This window comes from Pezoporus wallicus, unplaced genomic scaffold (assembly GCF_028554395.1).
Source record: "Pezoporus wallicus isolate ANWC-B61680 ecotype Strahan unplaced genomic scaffold, APGP_CSIRO_Pwel_v1 contig_3365, whole genome shotgun sequence".
NCBI lineage: Eukaryota > Metazoa > Chordata > Aves > Psittaciformes > Psittacidae > Pezoporus > Pezoporus wallicus.
The window spans coordinates 1,937,257-1,953,188 of NW_026640883.1; positions in this window are offsets into that span (position 1 = coordinate 1,937,257).

A 15,932-nucleotide genomic window follows, 5' to 3' on the forward strand; every position below is an offset into this window, starting at 1 on the left:
AGTCTCCTGAGAGGGAACAGCTCCCTGCTAGCAATCAGCCTGTCGGGAGACACTTCTAGCTACTGATATAGAGGAAACATGCCATGAGTAGCATGATAGCATCTTGCTTCTTTGAGAAACAACAGAGCTTGGATTCTGTGTGATTTCTGTTTTCACACTTAGATTTTAATTTGGGGCAGAAAAACAGAGCGTAACGCAAAATGCCAAAGTGTCGCTGGCATCTACTCTATGCTATGAAAAGAACTGCAGATGACAATTACATTCATTTCTAGGGTTTATTTTTCACGTTTTTAAACAACGAAAGGTTAGCTATATTTTGACCTTCCTTAGACCACTCATCTGTTTTGTTAGATGTTGAAAGTATCTGATTTAGTCAATGCCAGTCACTTTATCTTGAAATAACAAATTATTTTTGTTTACACCTGGATTTATTCCTCTCCCTGCTACAGAGAGCTTTTCCAAACCTATCCCTTCCACACACACAATATCTACTCAAAAAAATCTCACTACCTTTTTCTCCCTCATGTCTCCCCAGAAGCATATTTTTTTCTGCTACTGAATTGCAGACACTGCTCAGTAGAAATTCATAAATTAAGTTTTAACTGTATGATCTTAATAATGCAAAGCTGTGATTCCTCCATATGGCAGCTCCTTGGTTGCTTGCTATAGTCTCTGTCAAATTTGGATCATAAATTTTCCCAAGCAAACACATGGTTTGAACCTGTGTTTTACTTAGCACGCTCGTTTTCATAATGAAATTAGTCTTCCCCATCCCTTTCTTTTTGCTTGCAGTCTCTAGCACCAAGTTGCCTGCATTGTCCCTATGCTACTGTGCTTTTATAGCTTCTATTAAAAAAATAGTAGGGGAGAAAAGGGAAAATATAAAAGAAAAATAATAAACGTAGCCCAGCAAAATGTGATGGTGAATGAGAAGAGTTCACACATCAGTCGATAAACACATACACTATAGTCAATCAAGGTTAACAGATAATGAGTTGAAATATGGAGAAGCACTACTAGGTCAGTGTCATCCCACCTCCCACTCAGGGTCAGGAACTCTTAAGAGTTTGTCTTAATTTTGTCCTTAATGGTGCCACAGTACCCTTTCAGTGGCACTTCTCCCCTCATAAGAAACACTGATACAATCACAGACTGTTGTCAAAGATCATCTTTTACACAAAGCAATATTCCTTTCTGCACTGTAACCCCCCACCTTACTCTGCATGGTTACAACGTCTCTCATAGCTCAGAACCTGTTTTTTTATCTCAGATACAGATGGCAGGCTGAGCTAAGCAGCCAAAAAGGGAGAATTGGGTAACAAACTTAACTTTCTGCATTTTGCATGAATGCATTGGAACAAAAAGCAGAAGTCACCCCTGCACATCTGAGGGAAAATCTATGAAGTGGCACCACTGGAGATTACAAATATCTGCATTTTGTTATTTCAGTAAACAGTTGTCAGACCTGAAGTGCCCAAATGTTAACAGATCAATAGCTAGAAATCCAAACAACAGTTCTAGCTATTTAAGCATCTCTTTTAGGTATGAAGATTTTCCCCAAATCTTTTATTTCTTCCCTATCCTGAAAAGTGAACGATTCCTGCAGCAAAAGCTCTATCTCAAAAATTACTAGGAACTAAATCTCATTCTGGAGCTTCTTTCTAGCTCCCAGGCCTTCTTACAGCTTTTCATTGGAAAAATTTACATCCATCACATTTAACTTCACGGAGAGATTCACTCTGCTTGGTTCAAGTCTGCTACAGACACACCAAATTTAATCTTACAGATTTGGCAGATTCCTTGACAACAAGTAAATCACACTCCCAGAGCTATAAAGAGATCACAAGAGTTCTTGAAGCCCACGGGACAAATCAGCCGAAGTCGTGAGTTACAGACTCCATCCAGACCAGGCTGCCACAGTGAAACCATACTCCAGCCACTCGCTTTCAGCAATGTCTGACAGACACATGGAGAACACTCTGCAGTGCAGTCTCCCCTTGGCTCTTCACGGTCCCAAAAGCCCTCACAACCGCCACCCAAAACTAAATCCATTTTCTTTCTTGCCTCTCAAGTGGCCAGTTGATAGCTACATTCGAACAGTGACCGACTTAAAGCCGAAAGCTTGTGGCCTGCTGAGAGGAAAAGATGCTTCCTGCCTCCTGCGCTGCTTGCCATCACATACTTTTGTTAAAAATCCATTCTTCTTGTGGTGGTGTCTTTTTGCTTCTATAGCAAAGGACGTTCAGTCACGAAAAGTAACCCTTCCCAAAATACCTATTTCCCAGTTAGTTTCCAAGCTTCTTTCAGGCAGATTGATAGTATTAGAAAACATAATTCTCACAAGGCAAATAGAATCATAGAATAGTTAGGGTTGGAAAGGACTTTAAGATCGTCTAGTTCCACCCCCCCTGCCATGAGCAGGGACACCACACACTAAACCATGCCACCTAAGGCTCCATCCAAGCCGAGATAAAACACTTCAAATCCATTTCTCTTTTGCTATATAATAGCATCTTCCCGTAAGCTTTTCTTCAGTTGGCACAGGAAGCCTCTGTCCCAGGCAGAATACTGCAGAGGTTAATTCATTAGTGAGTCATTCTGGTGAAAGCAGAACTTTCCATTATGCTGGAAGCGTTTTCAGCTCTTAACTGGTACCACTGGTGATATGCTATCAGCAAGGAAGATAACAGCTAGGCTGTTCAAAGATGATCCAAAGGGCAAAGAACCGGCATTGTGGAGATGTAGGGCATTATAATCAGTGCAAATACACATAGCTCACAATAGACAATTCTGAGCAGATACTATATTACAAATGTTAAAGGATTAAACTAGTTTTTGCTGAAAGATGGTGAAAAGGCTTAGTAATACAGAGTCCTAGCAAAAGATCACCCTTTCTTCATTTTGTTTTAAATGCAGTGTAATGACTTTACAGTTGCTGCAGAGCAAGGAATTCAATCCTGCTATAGGACAAAAAAAAAAGGCAAGAGAAGCATCTGGTCCATGAGCTCATTAGACAGAAGATATCTGTATTCTATTTTTAGCTCTTTATAAAATAACTCCAAAGAAAGGCTACAAAAGCATAATCAAAAACAAAAATAGAATTAAATTCAGCTATCTGGACCATTTTTTGGGAAAACTATCCTGTTTCAAACCCAGAAAGCTCAAGTTTACGTGGTAGTTATCTAAATACAAATAAACAAAAAGCCTCAATTTGAGATTGCTCTAGACACTAACCTATTAAAATGAGGCTCTTTCACCTACTGCTATCAGTGTTAGCTTTCTGACTGCAGTGAGAATTAAACCAAGCCCATAAGCCTTAGTGTTATCTTGTGAGTTCAGCAAGGTGTTATCCTAAAAGGGAAAGAAGGGAAACCAAGGAAAATTGGCAGCCTTCCCAATAATGCCACTGCCCAAATCAAAGCCCTGTCTCTTTCTTCCCTCTCAAGCAGCCTACCTGGTAGCCTTGTTAGAATAGCTACCTATTTAACACCAGAGTTGTTCAACAGAACCAGCCCTGGCCAGTGATTTCTTGGCTCCTATTCCCATGTTCACCAGGTATCTTTTCAAACATGGTAAATGATTTAGAATTGGTTTTCTTCCAATCTCAGTGAAATGGAAAACCCAGAGAATAATATCTGGTTTAATGTTTCTTCTTTTCTCCAGATGTAATTACCAAAACTCTTGGAGAAAATTGCCTTAGTTTGAGATGAATCTTTTGGAGCCATAGCAAAGGTATCTTGCCAGCTGTTGTCTGCAACTACTCTGCAACTGCTGGCAAACTGCTACAAAGATTTTTAAGGTTCGCTGTAAACCAGAAGCAGAGAATATTTATCCACCAATACAGGCAGCTTAAACATTCTACCATGCATTCACTCTTCTCCAAAGACTGCCACAACCATACTAGCACTCATGATCTATACAGGAAGCAGCTCCTAAGCTGTTAGAGCTGCCAACCCTGTGCATTAAAACAACTTAAAGGCAGCATTGGTTTACTTGGATAAATGAGGCTATAAACTGCGGCTGTTAAAGAATTGTTTCATGAGTCAGCCATCCCAGTCACAGAGAACGCAACTTGTGGAAAGAGGAGCAGAGTCAACAGCTGGCTTTTGTACCAACCTCTGTCATCTGAATTGAACTCATCTCTGTTTGAGTCAGCACCCTACATTACAAATTATTATTATTCAATTCTTCATGATCAGCAGAGGCAATTCCAGCATGACACAATTAAAGACACCATATTCCAAGAAATGTTTTTACATACAACATTTTAAACTAAAACCAAACAAATCCAGTATCTTATTATACAAGTAGATCTTAGTGAGCTGGAAAGTAAAGCCTTTGGCTACAGATGATATAAAGATTCTAACAACGAAGCTCAGCCATAGACTTGTTAAAAAAGAAAGTTCTCCATACCAGTAACAAGATGAAAACCATCACAGAGACCAAAATACAACACTGAAAGACGAAAAAGGCTCCTGAAAGAGATGTGCATTGGTATCAGCTTTACAGCTGTTAGAAAAATACCAAACAGTAAAATAAGGTCAGTTTGGATCCATTTCCTATCTGATGATTCTGTTAAAAGTCAAAGTAGGGTAAACACTTTCCGTCTTTCCTAATAAACTACCTTCAGCTGTTGCTGCTCATGTGAAGTCCTTTGAGTTTAGCTGCTACATGCTACAACAGTCAGTAAGGGCACTATGTGTCCTGCAGGTCTTATATACAAGTCAAGTACAATTTCAGTTCAAATAAAAAAAAAAGTTTTGAAACAAAATTCAGAGAGCTACAACTCCTCTGAACTTGTACAAGTACCATTTTGGGAACTGCTGCAAGTGTTAACATCTGTCTAACCTCCTGAGATAACAGAAGTACCAAAAAGAAAGAATTACAGAATTTTTCCTTAAGATACTGCTTGGAATTTTAAACATCTTATGTCCTTTAATTACATTAGATTACAATACACTTCCCTGGCAAGGAAAGATGGTGCAAGACAAAAGATCCATTGACACAAATTTTAGCCAGAATGTCCATAAACAACACAGAAAGGTACTGGCCCACAGTGCCCATAATAATCAGGATATAGGTAGGAGAAAAAAGCCTTGTTTTATCAATAAACTGACATCACTACTGTGTAATAGTCTTTCAGTGGAGTTAATACCTCCAGGTCCCAACCTGCAATGTATTTCCCTCTCTCTGTTTTTAATTTTCCACAGCAGTGACCAGAAATCCTCTGGACAGGCACATGTGGCTGCAGGACATCAGACAGACTGGCTCCTCTAACATCAACAGTCTTGGAAGGAAGGGGGACAAAGCTGGCACTTCTAGATTGCCTTCTTTGGCACTGCAATTTGTTTTATATGCAAGTTAAACCTTGTAACAAGGCTTTGGCACCCATTTTCCAAAAGCATGATTCTGGAAAACTAACAAGGAAGTGTGCAATAAAACAAACAGTAGAAGTAGCTCCTCTTGATCCTTGTCCTATGCATTAGTCACAAGATATTTTTCCTACATATCAAGAAATCAGCAAACCACTCAAACGAGCAGTAAACCAGCTCTATATGTGGATTTGTCATGGACAGCTGTAAGCTTACCATGAAAAAGGTACAGTAGTCACTACTGATATTCAGAAAGCTTCACTTGCTATTTGTATTTTAAAGCTATTGGATAATCGCACTGAAGCACCTTCTTCAGCTAATTCTCTAACTTGTCTCAACTGAGGGCAGGAGGAAGTCTATGAAGATGATTAATTCTCTGCAAGCTCTTAATCACCCACAGTGTTGCCAGAATAAGCTGAGCTACTGTGAAGACATTCTTTCACTGGGAGAGAAAAGGTTCTCAGTTATCAGCATAAAATAAAACCAAACAAAACTAAAAATAAATTACTTCTTATAAACAGTGAGATTGCTGCTTGGAAAAACAGCAGTATGGAAGCTTTCATAGCAACAGGATTCCAAAAAGGCTCCTACAAGAGAAAGTTTTTTGACAGGTACACGTAATTTACTGATCCAGCATAAAGGAATATTAACTCATTCAAGATATCTAACAGCAAAGGGAATAAAACCTAATTCACTCCAGCTGAAGGCAACACAGTTGTCTTTTGTACTTTGCTACATATCATTCATACGAATGTTCATAGAACAATAGAGCATTCCATTACAACTAGAGACTTCAAAATAATTAACCTACCATTCAGTCTAGGTGCACAGTTGTGATGAAGTTCTCAAAATATTCCCAGCATGTACCAAGGCATCAGGTTATGACAGACCTGCTGAATATTCTAAAAAAGTATTATTTGCTATCCAAGTAAACCTATTAACTATATCAGACCACGCTGAGGGTGTGTTTGAAACAGTGTTCAAGTAGCAGGGTTGCTATATACAAACCAATTCAAATCAGAGTAATTTTGAAGTCTCAGATCCAGCTAGGATCATAATATATTTTGGAGTGTACCTAGAGACTGAGTTTGCTCACTTGGACCTCTCTTGGAACACTGAGGTCTGTTACTCTTCTTTGAAAGATCAAAACCAACCATGATAATGTCGAACCTTTACTCCAGGACTGCCAAAGCCACCACTAAACCATGTCACTAAGGGCCTCATCTACACAATTTTTAAACACTTCCAGGGATGGTGACTCCACCACTGCCCTGGGCAGCCTGTTCCAATACCGGTTCACTCTTTTAATAAAGAATTTTTTCCAAATATCCCATCTAAACCTCCCCTGGCGCAGCTTGAGGATATTAAGACAGTAATCTCTTTGTTACTGGCAGAAGTGTGCAGTATCGCCCCATGTAAGAATAAAGCTTTTGTTACGCTTTTATAATGTTCCTCACAAGGGTCCTCTCAACCAGCATCTAGGAAAAGTATCAATAGAGTGGGGGCTTTGTATCAAATATGGTACAATTCCCAGCCTTCTCTGTAACTGTGCCTCCTTTCTGAGAATTAGAACTTTTATACCTGAAATCAAGCACAGGATTTCTTCGTCGCACCCAGGCTGTTCTGACCTACAAAACCGAGGAAGTTTCAGAAATGCCAAAGGTATGCAGCTATTTCTTGATTCCTCAAACTGTTCTGCATAATCTCTTACACTGCATTCTATGAACTTTGAATCATCTCAAGACTAGTTTCTTCCCAGATAAGGAAAGCTGGCTCATCATCCCTTATCTTCAGCCGGTAAACTCTATTAGGACCTCTTAAAAACCCAGAGACTTCGCCCTCTAACTTTTGGGATAGCAATTTTTGTAATTCTCTGAGGATGCTCTGAAATAATGAAATCTTACAGACACTCCCTCTGAGATCTGTCCAAATTTCATCACCGAGAGCTGACACAGGACTGATAACGAACAAACCAAGGCTGTTCAGGAACACCTGTCCTACAATGTGAGTATCTTAATAGCTTTCTTCCCCACAGAGCAAAGAAGGCTATAGACTTCTTTGCTAATGATGATTTTTGCCCACCTTTAAAAACTACTTCTGAATCCAGTAGGAATGCACGAAATGGACATAACACTATTAAGAGTATTGAAAGCAAATACCTCACCAATGACTGTGGCTACAACTTCTTACATTCCCTACATGAATCACTGTCACAGCCAATATGATAAAGTCACTGCTATTTCCGACTTCTCGGTATGTAAAAAAAAAAACAAAACAAACCCAAACAACCTTTTATAAACAGATTTAAATGTCTCCTTAATTGCATTTAAATAGATGCTACTCCCTACCTCCTACAGTCACTCCTGTACACTGGAGTGTAGTCATAGAATAGTTAGAGTTGAAAAGGACCTTAAGATTATCTAGTTTCAACCCCTCTGCCATGTTCAGGAACACCACATACTGAACTATGTCACCCAACACTCTGTCCAACCTGTCCTTGAACACTGCCAGAGTATGGAGCATTCACAACTTCCCTGGGCAACCTGTTCCAGTGCCTCACCACATCCAGAACAATGTATTATAGCTCAGCCAGAAGCCACAGGAATTTATCTTTCTGATATGGAACTTGATTTTCTGCTATAGAAAAGTCAGTCTACTTAATGGAAGGGGCTTTTTTGGCATAATCCATAAATACCACATGGTCCATACATATTTTATAGTTATAAAATGTAGTATTGTGGATTAGATGAGATTAAATGTCCCTTCTGTCAAAAAAAATACAGATTCCAGGGCACTCGAGACAAGTGCATCACATCACAATACTGTTTTCTCATGAGCAAGTCCTAGTGCCCAAAGTCTGCTATACTGTCATTGAACACACAATAGCTGTTGTATGCCTTAACAACTGACACATTATTACAGCTCCACATATTGCTGCTGTACCGTGAAGAGATTCTCCATAAAGCCAAATTCTACTTTACAACACACAGTAAACCATTTGTTTTGCCTCAGAAGTGAGAATTATGCAATAGTTTATAAAAATCTAGGTAAAAAAAAAACATTACATGTAGAGAAACTATTTTAAACATGGCTGTAATATAAAAATAACATTTTTTTATTAAAAACTAAGCTGTTTTCTCAGTAAAAATAGTTTATATTTTCAAGTCTAGCTTTGCACTAATAAACAGCTGGTATCTCACATTCCCCATTTTGTTTGTAGACATGTCTCCAATCCTGTCCCACTGCAATGTCTCTCTTTGGGATATTATTAAAGAATCAGTAGTTTTCAGTGGTATCACTTTGTCAGATTGTCTTTTTATTCTGTGTGTGAAATGTTGCCTACTTTACTGTATGGTATATTTTTAATAATAGTTTTAGAAGTCATAATAAAAGTCCTGCTTATGCTTACCACATAACCAGGACTGGGTTTGCTGTCAGGCTAATCATAATAAAAACCAGATTTAAAAATAACTCATTTTCATATTACAGAATAAGTTATTCAGTCCCATGATTCCAGAGCTGATCAAGATCACAAGAGAACACAATGTCTATTCTGGAAAAAAAAAAGTTCCTGGGAAACACAGTAAGAAAGTCAGGATTTGCTGAAAGAAAGCAGCATTATATGTGGGCTTTTTGTTCAAACATTTTTTTTTGTGCCAGTATTGACTGAAAGCAATACTAAGATGCAAAGCTATCTTCATCCCTTAATAAACTTCTAATCCTAGCTGCTATGTGAACTAATGCAAATTTGAAAGCCACAAACAAAAAGAGCAAATCAGCTCGTGACTGCTATGCAAGAGGAAAAGGTCTAATTACCATCTGGAGGAAAGGCAAACATGGTGAAGCATTTGTAATACATGCTTTCATGTGACTCGACTAAATCTTCTAATAGCCATCAGATGGAGGGGGCTCTGCAAGTTACAAATTCTTTGCCTTTTGTTCATGTACAGTTTTGAGCAAATAGATTTTGTTTAAACGAAATATAATCTCAGATTATTTAAATGGTTTGAAAGACTACAGCAATATAGCTAAGAGGAGTAGCATTTTAATTGTATATTATTTCAAAAGCAATCAGTACTCTGGATAGACTAATAAAAGTTCTTTTCCTCCATGTCTTAATGACTATATCAATCTTTCAGAAAACCACACGAGTAAGTGTAACTACTGTACTCAAAAAATGCAGCTGTCCACCAATGCAAGTCAGTATTATATTATCTGAAAATTCCTATGAAGAGTTTTTCAGGTAGATATAAACCAAAATGTCCAGCCTTCTTGTATAATGTTACAATGAAAAAGGACCCAAAGTTATTACTGCATTAGTCAGTTAACAAATGAAGAGAATCAGCTAAGTTTCAAGCTGTTGACTGTTGACTTCTTTCCATTAAATCTGAGATTTGCTTCTCAGTCAAGTAAGTATAAAACCACAACTTACCCTTCCAATTACATATAACTGTTTCTGAATATCAGCCTTGAAGGTGGCTTTCTTACAGACCAGCTTAGAGGCAGACGTATTTCTTTTCTGCAATAACTTCAATGAAGTTAACACGTTAAAGCGTGGACGCCTTTGACCCAAAATGCTTCCAAGAAATATTCTGCTCCTATTTGTTGAATTATGTGATCCACATTCAAGATTTCTACATTTATATTACTGCTTTTTCCTCTGACACTTGATTTCAGAAGTTTCACAATAAAACAGCATTGGTTTACTTGGAAATGGTCAAGTAATTTGGTTAATTTTATATTCACTCTGGTATCACTCCCAGAGGCATTGCCTGATATCAGAACTGCACTCCAAGAGCTCTGCTGGCAGTGGTATCCCCACAGGTAGGAAGAACATCCCCATCACGTTTCCAGGACAACTCACCTCACACACTTAAATACTGTGTGATAAAGATAAGTATCTAGAACAGGAAAAGGGTGAGTTGCCCTCTGAAGATACCTTTCCCCAGTCACTACTGAAACTGTTAGGCCAATTTAGAACAAACACACAGATTTCTCTGAAGCCAAAATTAGCTCAAGCTTATTCCTAACCATTTTAGCACTAAGGCTTTTTTTTTTTTTAACCACAAACATCAAGTAATACCCTTATACATTGAAGCTTCCAAATACCACGTTTCTATGGCAATTCTTAGATTAACTGGTCCTGCAGTGATGCATTAAAGAAAGAAAAAAAAAAAGGAAAACAAAGTCATGTAATGTATAGTTTCCAGGTTGATAGGACCCTGACCATTGACTCTGGCTACTGAGATACGGGGAAGCTCTAGACCATCTAACCTCTGGTATTATTTTTTTTCCTGTTTGTGTTATATGACTGAATTATTCCTGTTACTCGTATCAGACAGGCTCTTAAAACACCAAGTACAAAACTGAGTTGCTCTTGTTCCTTTATGAAGACAGCTTTAAATTTCATATGCAGAACTGAAACACATAATAATAAACTACAGATCTATCAACTTCGCATTTAATAGAAGAGCTTTAAGAGTCCCATATAAAATACTGTCTCCCCTTTCCAGGCTTCCAATAAATGGGTAACATGACTCAATGCAGTCCTGGAGTAATAGTTAGACTTTATGATCTTAACAGTCTTTTCCAACCTAGTTGATTCTACGATGCTCCTTAGAGGGAAACATACAGCCTTTTAGGCCATTTTCTTACATCATAAAGAAACAAAAAGATCTTTTCAGATCCCTTTTGTATTTCTTTCTTCATCTTGTCATAACCATGGGTTATTAGCTAATGATACTTTTAGCTCTTCCATACTTGCCACTATTTATTAGAGCATGAGGACACAGGAGTCGGGAGGTGTAAAATGGTCACACAAAACAAAGTTAAAATGTAAACAAAGAAGATGGAAATGTCACAGTAGGAAGCAAAGGAATATCTCTAAGGTCAACATACAAGACTGAAAAACACTTGAAACACCATGTATTTAAAAAACAGTGAACTGAGGTGCTCCTATTAGAGGGCAACACATTCAGAAACAGTGGAAAAGGAAAAATGACTGATAATGAATAGGAAAAGGGAGAAAACAGTCAGGAATGGGAGAGTCAGCAGAAATTTCTCATAAAGCCTGAAGAACTGAGGGAAGTTAGTTAAGCTGTGATGGTACAAGGTGAAGAAACATCAGAACTTAATTACATAAAATCCCAAACTCCAAGGAAAAAGGAGTCAGATTCAGAGGGAAGCACAGCAGCTTTTGGGAATAACTTCAGATACAGATGCTGGACACACAAGGTCTTGGCAAAAAAAAAAAAAACAGGAATGCAAAAAGGAGGAGGTTAAAATGAAAGGTAGTGGGTTAAATAGAAGAATCTAGAGGATGCAGTGGACTCAGAACTTAAATAAGTCCTATAGACCATGAAACATAAATTTTGGGAACAGAACTGAGTAGAAATGCTAGAATCTATGGAAAAACACCACCATATGATTGGAAAATACCAGTCAAAACACCACATACATCAAGAAAACAGAAGGGACAGTGCTGAGTGCCAAAGGTGACAGACAGATTAAGACAGATGAAACAAGAATTATACTTCAGATTTAACCACTAACAAGCCACCTGTGACCTTAGAGCAGTGCAATGAACTCAAAACATCAGAAAGAAGACTGGAGGAGATCAGTGAAAGCGTGGGTAGACAGGAAGTCAAGACAATATAAAGATATACCATTAAATATTGATAGAACTGAAGACAGGATGTAGGACTGCAGTGAAAGAGGAATATATGCTGTAAAGACATTTCAAAATAAATCTCTGAAGGAAGTGTTTATTTTCAATGAAGAGAAACTGAAGCAGAGCAGTTTAAATGAAACAGAACTTACAGAGGGAGTCAGGAACAGTAGCAAGTGTAAGCGATTAAGTCAATGGGAAAGGATGCAGCAGCAAGTGTAAAGGAGACTTCTAAATCTCAAAGAGATGAAAAAGACTGCAGAGAAGAGTTGCAGCTATTTTAAGCCAGTGTATTTGGTGCACAACCAATAGAGTTCTTTAACATCTTTACTCTGACATTTTAAGGAAGTGTTGAATTTTCAAGCAGCACTGCATTAAATTCCTGAAGAAGAAATTTTCATATACTTATTACTCACTTTTACCTTTTAATCCTTACCATCTGGAAACATTTACAGTTGCTAAGAACTCAGGCAACCAGGGAAAAACAAAAACCTAAACAACCTTCTCACACAATAAACCCACCACACACACAAACAACCAGGAATCATACAGACTCCTCCATACCAGGAAATCAATGCAAATTGGGAAGGATTTGCTACTAGCACTTAACCTTCACCTTACAGAGTTTATTTTTAGGGTTCAGTGGCAAGCTGTCACTCTAGAGTGAAGGAATAAGGGAAAAATTGAGACTGAGCCACTGTTTTCAGTTATAAGTTTTTTATCTTAAATTACCTGTTAATAAAAGTTAAAAGCAAACCTTTATCACTAGATTAATTGCTCCTTTCTTGTGCCTTTCATCTTATCTTTTCAACATTATATGAATTAACAGCTCTCTAGAACAGGAAGACTATAAAAGTTTAAAGTAACACATCTGTAAGTACCTACTAACATTTATTCTTTGGTAGGATGACACTACTGTTCCTGTTCTGCTCTGAGTGAACCTGTTTTACCACACATACTCAAAGCAAATTGATACATTATAACGATACTGTATGTTAACCACTTACAGTCAAAAGTTCATTTATCAATAGAGCTGAGAAAGAACTGGGCCCTGGTATCCCATAACTGCCAACCTTATTAAGACTGCAAGCTCAACTACATTTGTTCACACATAGACCAAGGAATTTTCTTCTAGATTTGCATTTATTTCCAGTTATTATTACAAACTCTGGTATACACACACACACACTTGCTGCCCTATGACATTAATCCTGTGGCTAAAGAAAAACTAATCCTGCCTAGATACAAGGATTTCATGCTATGGCTTTGGATTCCTTTTTTGACCATCCTCTATTAGTTAGTCATTCCAAACAAACAGATAAAAATTAGTCACAAAGCATTTTTTAACCAACAGAAAGCAAGTTAAAATCAAAATATTCAATTTAAAAGCAAAATTAAAATCATTATTAAAACCACAATTGTATTTTAATTTCCATATCAAAGCTGGTGCTGGAGAAACCTTATCAATCACTTTCTTTGTTATTAATTCAAACTATCTGCATGAAACTTAGAAATTAATAGGTGCAACCAGCCAGCCAGATCATAGAGGAGAATGAAAACCAGCTCATTTGGACTGCAGTTGTTTCTTGGTATTCCTGTTACACACAAACGGTCTTGGCTTTAACACTCAACAGTCTTGCATTTTGTGGCCAAGCTGTCAGTACAAAGGAACCACTAAGCCCAAGATCATTTCTGAAAAACAAATGCTGATATTACAGAAATCAGTACTGCTATCAGGTTAGCAAGAGTACTTGAAACGCTCTCTATTAATGAAGGGATAGTACCCTTGAAACTAACTTTACATAGATTAAAGAAATTAACTCATGACACAACACTGTTGATTCATAAACTTCTTGTGTCAGGGGCCACCTCCTTGTTCTATGGCAGTACAGTGCCTAGCACACCATGTTCCTGTACACTACTAATATTACTAGCACCACTAATTACTCAATATACAACACCAAAATAGTCTTAAAAGGCTTCTACCCCAGCATGCTTCGACTAAAACATTAACACACAATGCAAAGTTCAGTTCCTGGGTGCTGCTATGCTCTTAGTTCCCTCTGAACTGCCTTTCTAATCTTCATTACTATAAACACCTGTACTATTAGACTACTCCTTTGCTGAAATCCCTTTATTAACTCAGGCCAGGACTTTCTGTTCCTTCAAGTCATGCTTCTTTCAAGGAGACTGTCGATGTTGCCATATGATCCCCATAACTGGTGCATCTCAATACCTCACTATTATTACTAAGCTTACACATGGACTACCCTACTCAGCAAACTACTATCAAGCTAATAAAATGGACTGAGGAATGATAAACACCAGAGGCTTGACCTTTAGAAGCTTATAATGCAGTTTAAATTAACGGCAACTGCAGGCATTCAGGTTCATACGAGGATAAAGCATTACATGACTTTCACGGGATGTCTGTCTCATTGCCAGATCTCTCTTAGGTCTCACATCATTGCCACAACTGCAAGATCAACTTCCTGCCTCCCATCACAACTTAAACTTTGTCTTTAAGATGTCTACTAGTTGTGCCTTATCCAGGCAACAAGGAACAACTCTTGCTTTCATGTGAAGAAATGCCACACATTCGGTAGCATATAAACAACACAACTATTAAAATACAATCATACTTCAGGCTGATGAAAGAATCACTTGTGAAAAGGTTGTGAGATAAGGAAATTCAATCCTGTCCCACTGATTAAATCTCACAAGATACTAAACATGGGCAGCACATGAACATCACACCCTGCTAGGACTGAATGCTGTGACAAAGTAGGAGAGCTAGGAACAGCACTAACCCACAAACAAAATAAAGCCTTCCAACATTGTCTTATTCTACTAACATCTTCTTCAAATAAATATTCCCAAGATCAAACCCTCCAGGAGAGACCACCCACCAATAAAACACTCCTGGCTAGCTCCCCTTTCAAATCCCACATTCAGACTTGGAATCACAGAATAGTTTGGAATGGGAAGGATCTTCAAAGATCATCTAGTCCAACCCCCTGCAATAAGCAGCAACATCTTCAACTAGATCAGGTTACGCAGAACCACATCAAGCATGGCCTTAAGGAAGCAATGTGGGGGAAGAGGCACCCTGCTTGCGCTGAAAAGAGGAACTTGAGCTACTCTGCTAGTCTAGAAAAGAAACTGTCCCCTTACCTATGAAACATTATCCTCTACCACAGGAGACCTACAAGGGACAGCTACGAACAAATAAGAGAGGGCAGGCTGTCCTTCGGGAATCAACAACTCAGCAGAGGATAAAGGGCTTCTCCCACCATGGTTACAAGGGAACGAAGGAGTCACTTTCCTCTCCCGCCCCGCACCCAACTACGCACACGCAGCCTATTCCCAAAGAAAACTAGAAGCAACACAAACGAACAAGAGCTCAGCACCCCTGGGTAGTGCCGCCCAGCTCTGACGGAAGGCGCCCACCCTCCTCCATCTTGGAGCCAGGCACCAACTTACCCGCCAGAGGCCTCAGCGCGCTCCTATTGGCTCACGCCGCGTCACGTGAGCAGCGCAGAGCCCCACCTCTTCCCCCACCACCCCACCTCTTCGCCAGGGCGCGCGCCACCACCTTTGCCGGAGACTTCCGCAGGAAACGGTGCCGCCCGGGCCGCGCTCTGCGAGAGGGCGGGCAGGGACCGGGAGACAAGCCCAGAGACGACCGTCGGGGAACAGCCGCCTCCCTCCGCTCTGCCGGCCCGCAGCCCACGCTCCGGTAGGACACCGGCCCGGACTCCGGAGCGGGGCAGCCCCCTCCCCTCCCCTCCTCTCCCTACATCCGCCCCGTCCTCTGAAGCGGGAGCGCCCTCGGCGGGCTGCTGGGTGACCGCTCCCGCGTCCGCCGCGCCCCGCTGCCCCTTTCCAGCCGC